This window comes from Seriola aureovittata, chromosome 10, assembly GCF_021018895.1.
Source record: "Seriola aureovittata isolate HTS-2021-v1 ecotype China chromosome 10, ASM2101889v1, whole genome shotgun sequence".
Taxonomy (NCBI): Eukaryota; Metazoa; Chordata; class Actinopteri; order Carangiformes; family Carangidae; genus Seriola; species Seriola aureovittata.
The window spans coordinates 20599499-20613261 of NC_079373.1; the positions used below are offsets into that span (position 1 = coordinate 20599499).

The window sequence follows — 13763 nt, forward strand, 5'->3', positions numbered from 1 at the left end:
ATGAAACGCGAGCTGAAATCAAAGCGGAGGCACGGACAGTGTGATGCACCTGTGTAAACGAATGTAAATTACATCACTGAAGATGTTCACCAAGTATAGTCTCAGCGATGCACTGCATTGGGAGAACAAGATTAAAAAAAAGGATTTCCCTTATTACAGCAAATGAGAGAGCGAGCCAATTTAAAACAGCAGTGTGATGGAATGCAGCTTGAATGTAAAAATACGACTTCACTCTTGTCCTTGTTGGACCCTCTACAAGAAAGAAAACGGTGAGCGGAATTTAAAAAGCAAAGCGAATAAGCATCACAAAAAAGAAAAAGAAAAAGAGCTTCTCCTGAAGCCGAGTAACTAGCCTGCCTCACAGGGATTTATAGTGACAACCTTGGGCTATTAATTTCCTCCTTTTCCCTCCAGAAAAAGCCTGTTCAGACCAACCAGTCTCCATGGACCATGGATCACTTTCTTTAGTATTCTGAGCTAATTTAGAGCCCAGATGTTGCTGCCCTTGAATTAAAATAGAAAAGAGCAACATTCTACAGTTGCATCTGTCTATGAAGATTTTCTCTGCAGTCTGGATGGATGATATGTCTCCCTCAGAAACAGTTTAAAACTGTACAACACTTCTGCAACTACACCTCCACACATTTTGACATTGGTAGATGTCATACGACTGAGTGCAGAGCCGACAGCGCCTGCCAGAGGTCGCTGCCACACTGCACAGTCCGCAATCGTCACTGACCGACTACAGCCGCAGACGCTGAGCCCGAGTATAATCAAAGCGTTTGACCCGAGCTCGGGACGTTTAAGGAACACAGAGTTTTTAGAGCAAAGGATCCTTAGAGGCTTCGCTGCTGCTTAGTGCTGCCAGAGCGCTTCGTCCCGAACACTGTGAGACAGAGTGAAAAGCAGCAGCCTGCTTTCACACCCTGTGCTGGCTGGCACCTGGTGGTGCCCGTTTTACATGGATAGTCATGATCCAGAGTGCTTCCTGATTCATGTTAGCACACCTCATTCAGCCTGGGGATCGCAGCATGAAAGAGGTCAGAAGCTTATGTCGTTACCCTGCTTTAGCCTTCGTATAATATGCACTGGGTAACCAAAAAAAAAAAAAAGGAAGCTCCGGTACTGTGATGCTATGCAACAGCACTGCAATAAATTCTACTTCAAACTGAAATGTTGAGTACCTGCTGAGATGACAACTTAAGTCCATTGTAAGTGGAGTTGTTGGATTGAAATGTATTATACTGAGGTATTTCTTTAGGTGTTATGGATCAGATGTGTCAAAGTGTTACCCAGCCTAACCAATGTTTGCTACACTCAATGGTGTCTTTATTATTTGCCATAAGCCACCATGACATGTCGTATGCGTTTTTTTAACCAGAGGCTGGCTCAGCTTAAGTTAAAGGCCAGATCTCCTGTGTTATGTCTCGCTGTATTACTGATGTGTGCTTCCAAACATACTCAGGTATGTGTCTCTCTCTCTCTCTCTCTGCAAGCACTATACAGCTCAGAGCTGGAAGGCGCTGATCAAACAGAACCGGCCAGACTTCTTAATATGAGGTAAGTGCACCGCATATAAAACATTCAGATACAAGCAGCCTAACAGTGGTCTGCTATTCAACCAGCTGTCTTTCAGAAAGAAAACAGACAGTACATGCAATATTATCTTTGCACACTTTCACACAAGCGACACTCACGCCACAAACTCTGACGCATGCTGAAATATTAGCAAGGCAGAGCCACTGCTGTTGTGTTACAGTGGAAACAGCAAAATCCTGTGTAGTAAGCACTTGGTAAAATACGTTTTCAGGAGTGACTGAAAATTCTTTCTCAATGTAACTTCAACAGTGCTTACAGAGAAATGGCTCTGTCATATGCATACTTAAAACTTAAACAAATGAGTGCTAACACTCACTACTCTTGCTGACACTGAGTGACCCTATGACCACATACTGTAAGAAGACTTCTGGCTGCTTTTCCATGTGTGTCTGCAGCCCTTATAGTCCGACATAATTTATTCCTATAACCAATTACTGGGGCAGGCAGTACTGGAGGTCACGCAGGTTATGTGACTGAAATTGAAATTTAAGGCGTAAGGATTGTGTAGGAGTGTGTGTGTGAGAGTGTGTGTATGTGTAAGGGGCTATTTCCTGCAGTCATCCACTCCAATGTTTGGAGGTAGGCCGGCAGGAAGTACACCCATACCAGAGCAGCAAGTCAGTTCTGAACAATTTGTAATTTAGTCCCAGGAGCATGTTTCCTGGACGTCTATTGTCTTTTCTGTTCGAACACCCCAGAGCAAACTGGGAAAACGCCCACCACGACACACTACAGGGGAACAAAGCTGTGTGGCTTATTCCTTAATACGTCTTCATTTCCTGAATTCCATGATGTCATCCATTCTTGATTCTCCAAACCTTGCGTTACACTGAGTGGCCCAAAGGAAATGGTTCACTTGACAGAAGCCTTTTCGAAAACAAACAATTACTTGCAGTTTGATAGGGTATAAAACAAAGTGGGGCTGGAACGTGGCACAATTTCTCACCGGCTCAGATGTGGTCGCAAAGGGAGGCAGTGGGCTCTCTGGCTCGCCTGTGACAGCCTGTCAAACAAGAGGAAGAAAAACAGCGACTGAGAAAGAGATCGTCTGCTAATTGGGAAACAAAAGAACACTAATGGCACAGCATGCAGCTAAAAAGCCGGCTGTTAAAAGCTAGATGTTTGGAGAAATGGGCGAGCTAAGTGACAGTTCTATACGGTTATGTGAGCTTGTGAACAACAGAGCGGCACAGCGGTGGATGCTTTTCAACACCTCGGCAGCAACAACACCGACACGACTTCCATTCACATGAAAAAGACGTCTTTGAAACACAATGCCACACCAAGACATGGAAAAGGACATATGGCTCCTTCCTTGTGAGGCAGGGTCATTACTACTGACCACACATTTAGCTTCTGGACAAATCTTTGCCATTGGAGATGATGACAGCATAAACTGAGCAGACAGGAAAATTATAGCTCACGTCATAGCGCTGCCCAATGATGCTATTTCTGACCACTATGGATCTGAGTAACTGTCATAAGATCAAATAGTCCTACTGCCTGATAATCATAGTTTGATGGAAAGACAACTATTTTAAGCATGCTTACGTGTAAATCACAGTGCGTTTCATACATTAGGTGGCCCACAATGAGCACGGCAGGATGCTGTGTTCATCGTGTGTCTACGTGGAAACTGCAGGTTGACGGCACAGACGACACCCATGAGCACACACTAAACCACAGATTACGGGGGCCACTGTCTGCTGTGACAGACTCTGAACCAGACAGCCACTCAGTCTGCTTTCTTGTGGAACTCGCTTGATGTAAAAAAAAAAAAAACAAACAAAAAAAAACAGAACCAGTGGCCTCCAAAGCTGGCGAGAGGGTCTGCAACCTGCTCGCCACAAAGCCAAGGCAGATGCTCCACTTAACATTTAACTGTCTGGGTCTGCTGGAAGATGGACGACTGGAAAGAATCAGTGGAGGACAAAAAATAAAATGAATGGGAAGGAGAAGGGTAGCAGGAGGGGACGCACAGGATGAAAAGAGGCTGGGGAAAAAATGAAGCAAGGAGCAAATGCTAGCTGGAGACATGGCATTTATATACTCAGTTTTGCCGTCGCTTTAGCCAAACGCAAAGTCAACAACTCATTCATTTTCATTTTCTGTTGTGGTTTCAAAACTATAAGCTCGTCGTGTAGAAGTAATAAGGGCAGGAACTGACATTTTCCTTCTACATTTCCCATCTTCCATGTGTGATAAAAAAAAAAGAAAAAAAATGTTTTCTTTTCCTCAAAGAACTAAGAGTACACTCCGCTGCTTTTGTTTCTGGAGCCAGCACTTAGCAGACCTCGGTGAACAGCATCTAATCTAGATTCTGTGAGCTGATTCATTAAGGGGCTGTGGGACAGAAATTGATCTCAAAAAAACTCAATTACTGCTCAACGTGGCTCTACGATACACAGCACCGCGCTGATATTTTCTCTTTTAAAAGTCACTCTGGTTGGTGAATCAATGCACAATCTCGGATATCTGACACTGGGGACCAATTCAGAATAAAAAAATATTAAAAGGAAAACACGTCTGAAGTCAAACATCTGAAACAGCCACTTCAGATGACAAGAAAAACCTGCCCTGAGGCTGTGTACTGTAAGTGTTCACTTGGCATCCATATCGAACTGTGTGATGTGTTAGGAACGACCCTGACAGTTTATCTGCCGAGCAGCAGCACATCTCGACTCAAGGTTCACCGTGACTCTTGCTATAATTACACCGTCTGCAAATCACACGTCAGATCTGCCTGGATATCAAAGCCTAACTTTCGGTTACGCTTTTACTAATTATTGCTGATATTTCAAGATTAGACATGAGAGTCTAACATGGAGACGCTTGTGATTTTCTAATACTAACAGCACTCTGAAAGTCAGACCCCTGATCTCTCAGTGTAGATGGCTGCAGTACGTCCGCTGGCTTTCCCCCCTGAGACTGTAGCTACTTGTGATAAAGGCAAAAGCGTGAGAAGCTCCTTCAGTATATTCTTAGTGCTGGCTCTCCATTCTTGCCTCCCTGCTCTCCCTTGTCTACATCCCAGGGGACTGCGTCTTTTTTAGGCTGTGCCCATCAATCTTTTATTTTTCAATTTCCCGGTGACACTGGAATCTGACAGCGCGGGTTCACACCTGGGCTACATAAAGAACTGGGAAGAGTAGGAAGCTGAATATCATATTTTTGTCTGTGAAGTGTTTCAATCCATCTACGACGAACTTTACAACTTCACAATAAGATCAGATGAATTAGTGCTGTGTAGGTTTATTATCAAACCTTTGTACTGTAGATCACAGTGTAAAATTTTTCATTTACTCAGTTAAATTATTTGGTAGACATACGCACTAGAGCTAAAACGTTGAGATCTAAATTGTTTGGTCAGTTGACAGAAAAATAATCAGCAACTATTTTGATAATCTATTAATCGTTGAAGTCATTTCTCACGCTAAAAACACCAAACTATTTCTGATTCCAGCTTCTCTAATGTAAAGATTTGCTGCTTTTCTTTGACTTACTTGATATTAAATTGAAAATCTTTGGACTGTTGGTTTGACAATCTGACATCTGATAATGTCACATTAGGCTTTAGGAAGTTGTGATGGGCAGTTTATACCATTTTTTTTAAAATATATTTTATAGATTTAACTATTAACTAAGAAAATAATTGATAATAAAAATGTAAATGTAAAAGGACTGAACCGAATTTGTTACTTGCAGCCTGAACATATTCTGCACATTGATCAGTCAAATAGTGAAAGTGTGATAGCAACAGGAAGAAAGTAACCACAGAAAATATAGTGGTATCTCCCTTTAACCATGGTTCTCTTTCCTCCATTCAGCTGGATACAATATGGAAATCTGGTCTAGGCCTTTCATTGTGTAATGTGGTCTTGTGGTCACAACAGATTCACTGCTTGCCTGACTTTCTCCCCCGCTCATCTACTGTTCTGTAGCCACTGTGTTTGTATTATTCCCCCATCTACAAAACTATCTGCATCAGTCCCTGTGAGCACCACCAGCCTGCCTGCACATCTGAGGTTACTGTGAATGAAATTTTACCCTGAGAAAGTACTGCAGTGCGGCCAGCTTGAGCCAGACAGCCCTCCAGCCTCAGGAAGAATCCAAACAGGAAGACTGAATCAGGGGAGATAAAACTCTATTTATACTCTCCCAGACAGGCATCCTGATCAGACCGCAACATGATGAACGACAGGTACGGGGCAAATGATGTTATGCACAGCAGCCATGAATTTGAAACGTCACAGTCACACAGCTACATTTCTCGTTTGAGTTTTCAGTCTCAACAGTATGAGTCGCAGAGTGTGTGTTGCTATAAGATGGAGAGCTACAAAGGAAGCACAAAACATTGATTTACATTCAAGCAGCGGTTACGGCTTTTTTCAAGTAGCCAGGCGTTCTATTTTAATGACACACAGTCAACGCCAGGAGAGGGGGCTTGGACACACACGCAGCTTTGGATGAACACCATCACAAATGTGGTGGTGATCAATCAATGAGAGCATTTGGCAGCTATAAGTACTCACACGAGCGGCATACGACTTAGATCAATTCCTGGAAATTTTCTTTCCATAAATAATTGATCATGATGCCGAGAGTGCAACTACAGAAATACAATAACTAAACTTAGAAACTGCACTTGCCTCTGTACATATGGCCCTTTGGATCACATGCTGCTGCGGCTTTACTTTACACACTGAGCTTGTCTAATACGGCCATGTGTGTGTGAGGGAAAAGAAAAGAAAAAACACAAGACGGGGTCACAGCAGGTCAGAAGGGTGAACAGGAAATAGCTAATTGATGCCCGAAGCCATTGAGTTGTCAGCCTGACGGGACATGACCTGATTGGTCCATCAAACTCCTCACTGTAAAAAGCCTCTGCTTTACTGGTGCGTCACTCAACATTTCATTTGCTTTCTGTGAACAATGTTTCTATGTAGGCCTCCAGGATCTGACTGAACCAAAATATTCCCACACTGCTGACCTGAATATGTCGGGGGGCGTCTGCAATCTCAGGGTTATTATCCATCATGAGCCAATAACACCAACTGAAATTTTACTGCAGGCGTGGTAACTTGATCATGACGTGACCAAAATGGTCACATGACAGATGCAGTTGGAAGACAATAAAATAGGTGTGATGTGTAATGTTTACAAAATGTTTGCCACAACTTTAAACTGACTGTTTTACAGTGTTAACTGTGAAGTGAAAAAGGTTGTTTTGTTACATTGGTAACATAATGAGAGCTCAACAGGCTGCACCAATCATACCCCTATTACTTACACACACACACACACACACACACACACACACACACACACACACACAAAAACACACACAAAACACACACAAACACACACATACAAAATGTCAAACAGCTGTTACTGATCACACACCTTCCCACCCGGGGGATCTTTTGTCTTTGGCAGTCCTACTTTAGGTGTGTTTTGGCCTGTACTCGACTCAGTCTTCAAGCAACCATGACAAATTATACCTTGTTTGGAAGCTCTAAGTCTCCTGATTCCATCTGTGCAAAACGCTTCACCATCCCCATAACACTGCAACAGTTGTTGACGCAGCATTGGTTCTGAACAGCATTGGTTTCTATACATGCCTTATATTATCTTTTTATGCTAAAATAAAATAAAAAATAAAGAAAAAAGGCAAGGCAAAACAAACTAACAGAAAAGGTGCATTTCTACCATGTCTGCGCTTCTGTAACTTCGGTTAGGGTCTCATTCTGACTATTTGGTCGTAAAATTTAAAGAGTTAACTTTCAAAGGAGACCAGGGTTTCAACTCAAATCAAAACAATTGAAGAACAACAACATTTTTATTTTAGGCACTTTATTTTTGGGCTCTCCTTCAAAAGTGGGTGTGTCTATAAAAAGGCTTTAACCTCCTAAGACCCGAGCTCTATTCTTTGCTATATAGGCTGATTGGGACCTGAGAAATATGATGTCCACATATGAGGACATTAGTTTTAAATTTCGATTACTGAGTGGCAGTATAATATCCTCATATGTGGTCATCAGGCCCTTGTTGAGAAAAAGTTAGTATTGTGGTCTAGAGAACCCAAAATGTGAGGTCCACATATGTGGACGCCAGGTCCTAGGAGGTTAAGCACTTAGAGCACTGGCTGGTCTACACATCTACACAGTATCATACCATCAGTTTCTGGGCTGTTTTTTAGAGACTGTGTGAAAACGGGACAGAATGACAAGAATGTTTGGTAGTTGTTTACACTTTATTAAATATGTTTCGAAAAAAAAAAGACTGATGACTTCTTTGTAGCTTTGATCTGGAATTAGTTTGCAAAAGGAGTGTAATTAATATTGACAAGAGATGGGATGAAATCTATTAACAAATCATCAGCTGTTAAACCATAAGAAGAAAATAAAACGTGATTGATACAATATCATACAATTGAGAGTGTTGTCGAGTGAGTGTTGCTTCTCCCTCCATCCATCTCATTGCCAGAGCTTGAAGCTGTAGCATCTTTGTTAATATGAGCTTTTTATTAGCTGCATTAATGTTAATGGGAACAAAATTTAATGAGTCAACAACCTCATGACTCAACAACTTGGAAGTTTGTCTTCAGATTCGTTTAAAACAATCACAACTCTGTGATTAAAGGGTTGATGATGATTATTAACAGCTTTTCAAACTTGCAACACAAGCACTAATGGAATAATTTAGAGTCCATATCTAATGTGTAATGGAAATTTTCCGTAACTGCCCTGTGTTACAATGTGGATGACTTCAGTATTATGCTCACTTGTATAATGCTCAATAACAGCTCAATAATAGCTGCACAAAAAGTGAATTATATTGCAAAACATTGTTGGTGTGCCTATTCTTTTTCATTATGAAAGTGCTTACCATAAAAAACTCAAATAACCAAATCTTAAGCAGAAATGAGCGCTATTGAGAAGAACATGTTCGGATAAAATGATATGGCAAATAAAAAACACACAAATCCAAAATTTCTTCTAGAAAAGCAGTTCATAAACAAAAGCTGCCAGTTCTTTGTTACAGAAAAAAAAAAAGTGTGAAAGTTAGAAATTAAGAAAATTGCTGAGTCACACATAAATATAATAATGCATGACAGACAGAATAACATATGTAACTATGAACACACTGAGAATATGAAGCAGCCAAATCCCATTAGATGCATAGTAAACAGTGAGCCTAGGCAGTAAGATGGGAACATGTATGCACATAGTGATCAGAATTACTATTGATGTCACAGGGCATTAACATTTACAGAGTCAGGAGCAGCCAAGTCTTGAGTCAAGTCCTCCTTAGGGTATTATTACAGCATAGTGATTACCCTGGACGGACAGGCGTAGTTGTTGAAAAGTTCTCACTCATAAGCCTGTGGGTCAGTATTATGCCCAAACCACAGTCTTCAGTCAGGGCTGTGACGATAACAGCAGCCTGACTCTACCACAAACCCAAACATCAGATCAAACCTCAGTCAGCAGTGGAAACTGATAGGGGTGCTATTGTGCAAAACCTCACAGCAGTGCATCTTCTATGACACCAGTTATGTTCTTTGATTGTATGAGTTATCACAGCTCCATTGTGAAATAGAGGCTAGTGAAAACATCTGTAAACATCACTTCTAAGAACAGCACTCCCACTGTGAATTTCTCGTGAGAAACATTTCTCCCGTTGAACCACTCAAAATGCTTCACCAAAGCTGGACTTGCCTCCAAACACCAAGAGCGAATTGTATGAGCTTCTTGCTTGGGAAAGATCAGTGAGTACTCTGTGCGTAATTACCATGGAAACTCTATGAGATGTGGAGAGAAATATTAAGAGGAGACTCTCATGTGTGACAGCTGACTTGTAATAGAAGCATAAATTCTGCACACACTCTTGTAATTGCTATCTCTTCTCAGGCTTCATGATCATAATGGAAATCAAACACCTCTGATATACAATTAGAAGGGCCGGCCTGCCACAGAGCCAATTTCATGCTCACAGGCAATCCCCTAAATCTCAAACCCAGAGAGAGCAGCAGTCAGTGCTACATCAGGCTGTTTACAATTACAATTTTCTGGGAAGAAACTTAAGTAACACAATACAGGTAAGATGTTAAAGTTACAACATATACTATCCTTCGTCTTTACTGCATTTAGACACTAACAAGAGCCAGACAGCAGGGGACAGCTCTCATCCCACATGGGCTGTATCAGTCACAGCTTGGACAAGCAGCACTCTCACAGCTGAGAGCTTTGAGAGAGTCAGTGTGGTCAGCCAGACACAAGGGATATCGCTCCTGACCACAGTGTCTAATAGAAGAACAATACTCATAGAAATACATCAGTGAAAAACTCTCAGTCCAGAACTTTCACACAGTTCAGGCAGAAACCAGTGCCACTCTGCATGGCCTGCTGTGGCTACCGTTTGTGTTCTCTCCAAAAAAGGAAAATACGGATCTCTATACTTCATAAAGTGTCCGCACACCCTCAATGAGCACATTCACACAGTTCACTGGTTGTCCCGTTTGTAGTCCCAATTGTCAACCTGAAAACTGCTGTGTTCAGTGAGCTCAGTGTAAGCCAGTCTATTCAGCATGCATGCTCTGAGTCCATCTGATTTGCATGTTAAACGGGGACCTCTCAAAATATGCGAATGCATGTGTCAAACAAGCTCAGAGCAGGGGCAGAGGGGTCCCCTGTTACCGCCCCCCAGTGGTGTTTGGAGAGAAGGCAACGCGAGAAGGAGGGAAGAGGTCCATGGGTCAAGCAGACTGCATCACTTTAATAAACGGCAAACAGTTTGTGGGCGAAAACAGCAAGAACAAGAACCTCCTGTGTGCATGACACACCTGCCAGCACCACCAGCACCCTAAAGGCACAAGTAATGTTCTCATATCACACAACGCAGGTTTTCAGGGATTTATACGTCCAAAACCCAAATGACATTTTTAACATGGCACCACTTGGTTTTTGTTGAATAACTTCAACAATTACACAGTTATCAGAATACTAGCTGATTAATTTTTTTTCCAATCAACATGAAGTCATTGACTAACTGTTTCAACTGTAGTTGTGGTGTATGTATAAGCAGTTCTTGATTTCTGATTAAAAATAAAGAAATTCTGTGAAAGGACAGCTGCAGGCCTATTTACACCAAGGTTTGGAAACTTTGTTCTCCATACAGGCCTATATATGCTTATCTGTAGACACATTTCACAATTTTGCATCTTCAGCTGAACTGCTGACTAAAAGATTCTCTAAGTTGTGTTTTCGGTTTAACAGATTATTAATATCAGTTAATAATTTTCTTTTTTACTAAACTTCCTAAGAAATTACACTTAGCCGACATGTAAATCCTATATGGCATTCAAATCAAAATGTCTGCCGTTAAAGGTCAGTAGAGGGTTATTTCAATGAGTTAGCTAAATTACAAAATCAAACTTGGTGGTTCTAACTTTATGCTAGATCAGAGACAGTTTTTTGAAGTAAAGAAAAACACCTATCTTACTCTGTGAGCCGGCTGTTAGCAGGGTTCTAGCTAGCCTCATTCAAGTTCAGGTTGAGGTGAGCAGCAGCTTCTCCTTTCAATCAGTTAAACTAGAAACTTAGCTAGCTTGAAACTATACATTAGCTAGCTAGGCACTTGAAGAGTCGTCATCAATAAAGCTTCAATACCCCCTGGTGGCACAATGGTAAATTGCATTATGTGGGTTTAAATTGATTATGTTGAAATCAATTACTTACAATATATTTGATCTAATATATCAATTTTAAACATTACACATTGACTAGTTGCATTTTACTCAACTAGCCCAAATTCTTAACCTATACAACGAACGTCATTCGTTAGCATTAGATCTTAAATCACCTGTCTCTTAAATATCTTACAGTTTATTGAAATTACGTTACATGAGTTTTTGCGATTCAAGGTCAGGTTTCTCAAACAGTGACAATGACAGTGGCCGTCATTTATGGTTAACAGTGTGCAAGCTGCTCAGTGCAGCTTTTCACAATATTATATATATATATATATATATATATTATAATGGTACTGTTTTATTGAGAGAGGGAGGTTGTACTCTGCCAAATCAACCACTCCTAACCATTCTGGATAACTAAGCATGCTCTGATGTCCTGAACGTCCTTGGCAAAAAGGTAAAAGGGATTTAACGGGTTGGCAATTTTGAGTCCTCAGTCATTTTCATTCCACACAACATAATAACACATTGAGAGCGTGTCTATCTCAAGCATTAAAAGTGCAATTTGTCTGTTTTCTGTGTGTGCTACCCCTGCATGCTTGGCTGAAGAATCTCGTTTTGCAACAACACTGTGTAGAAAGTGCCAGTTATTCAACACTGCACTCTGGTTCATTGGCCTCAATTGACAGGCATCACTGCTTCTCAAAATAGCACTCACACTCTGAGATTTGAATGCATTCCTACAAAGAAAAGAAACTGAGATATCCACTCTTTGAACACTCAGAAATCAGCGTGCCTGTCAACAACGTGGCCAAAATGTACACACAGTATGTGACTATTGTGTTTCTGCTCAAATACTATTCTGCGTTCGAGCCGTTTCAGGTGCTTACTCAGGGTTCGGTCTCAGACCTGGGTGATACAAGTTAATACAAAAAGTTTGTCCTGGAAAACAAAGAAGGGTGAGGTAAAAAAAAAATTACAATAATACATCTTCTTTTCAAATATTTTTTCCAGTTAAATTTCAAGGTTCAAATGTAGAATATATCTGTTATGTGAAAATAAAGATTTTAATTTAAAAATCAGTCCAGAGATACACTAATCAAGCTGTAGCACAGATGTTTCTTGAGTCATTACATTTTTCCATTTGGAAGCAAAGACCTCAAATACCCCCAAACTGTCTGTTTGGACTATTATGTAATTAGTGAACTACAAAAATACTTTATTTTCTCCTTGTATAAACATTTCAAATTCTTTGAGTAGCTTTTGTGTAAATACAAATAACTAAGCAGGAAATTGGGAAACCTCTGTAACTCTCCAAATAACTTGGCAGAGATAAATATAAACTCAAGTTAATCCTGGGGAAATGTATTCAGTCCCTGATGGTTTTCAGAGAATTTCAAAATATGTCAGCTTTAATGGCAAGATGAATATATCACACCTATCAAATATCCACGTCAAGCCCCATTTTTTTCTAATGGTAAAAGGTTGAGCAAACTGTCACCGACTCATCGGAGCATCATAGTTGTCAAACAATGTCTCCTGTCTCTGAGGTCAGAGGCTACAGGATGTGCAAGCTCAGGAATAACTTCACCAAATGATTTGCTTGCGACCTTCTACTGGGTAAATAAACACATCATTCACATGTCAAGTCTCAGATGCTTTCATTTTCATTCTGTGCTGATTTCAGATTCTGTTTCATACTTGCTCCCTTTGTCTCCCTTATCAAAGACATATACATGTACACAAAAGACACTTGAAAATGAGGAGGATTCAAGTGATCTCTGTTATGAAACTATTTACTGAGAATCCTTTGAGGGGAAATGAGGGCATCTATGTTTACAGGTCATACAAGGACTGAGCAAGTCAGAGAGAGAGAGAGAGAGAGAGAGAGAGAGAGAGAGAGAAGACTCTTCAGTGGTTCCACAAGGTTGTACTTAGGCAGGCACAAATGTATTTTCAACTCAATGCTAAAGTTTATTCTGCATTCACACATAGGAAAAACACCTCTTTCCAACATGGGAGTGTTCACATTATTCCAAGGCGTTAGTCCTACATGCTAAACTTAAGTGACTTTTGTTGTGTCACATATTTGGAGCAGTTTGATACTAAGAGAAACCAGATACAACCAGTTTACAGCTCCCATAAAATGAGCTGAATGGTTTGTATTAGTGTTAATATTAGATTTTATTTTGACATAACTGCCAGTGGTGGTGCCAACAGTTTGTTGACATGTCTTTTCACCAGATGGGAAATATTGTTGGTGTCTTTTTTTCCCCCCTTATTTGGCTGCTAATACTAGCAGTTTAAACAATGCAACACAAAGCCAGCATAACTATGTAGTATACAAACATCTTGCTTTTGAATTTTAGTATGTAAACATTTGCTAATTACCACCAAACACAAAGCACAACTGAACTGGGACGGATGTTAGATTTGCTGGAATTTGGTCACAAACCAAAGTATTGGACAG

The 13763-nt window shown here is 40.7% G+C and overlaps 1 protein-coding gene across 4 annotated transcripts in view; it reads right to left on the reverse strand.

Moving 5' to 3' along the window:
• tspan9a (tetraspanin 9a) overlaps positions 1–13763 on the reverse strand; it is a 158071-nt gene that overhangs the window by 136446 nt on the left and 7862 nt on the right. For 2 of the 4 annotated variants that reach the window (XM_056386716.1, XM_056386713.1), the window contains exon 2: positions 2546–2602. The exons of the other annotated variants lie outside the window; for them this stretch is intronic. The gene's annotated coding sequence lies outside the window, so the exon portion shown is untranslated. The remainder of the gene's footprint in view (positions 1–2545; positions 2603–13763) is intronic. 4 annotated transcript variants of the gene reach the window in all.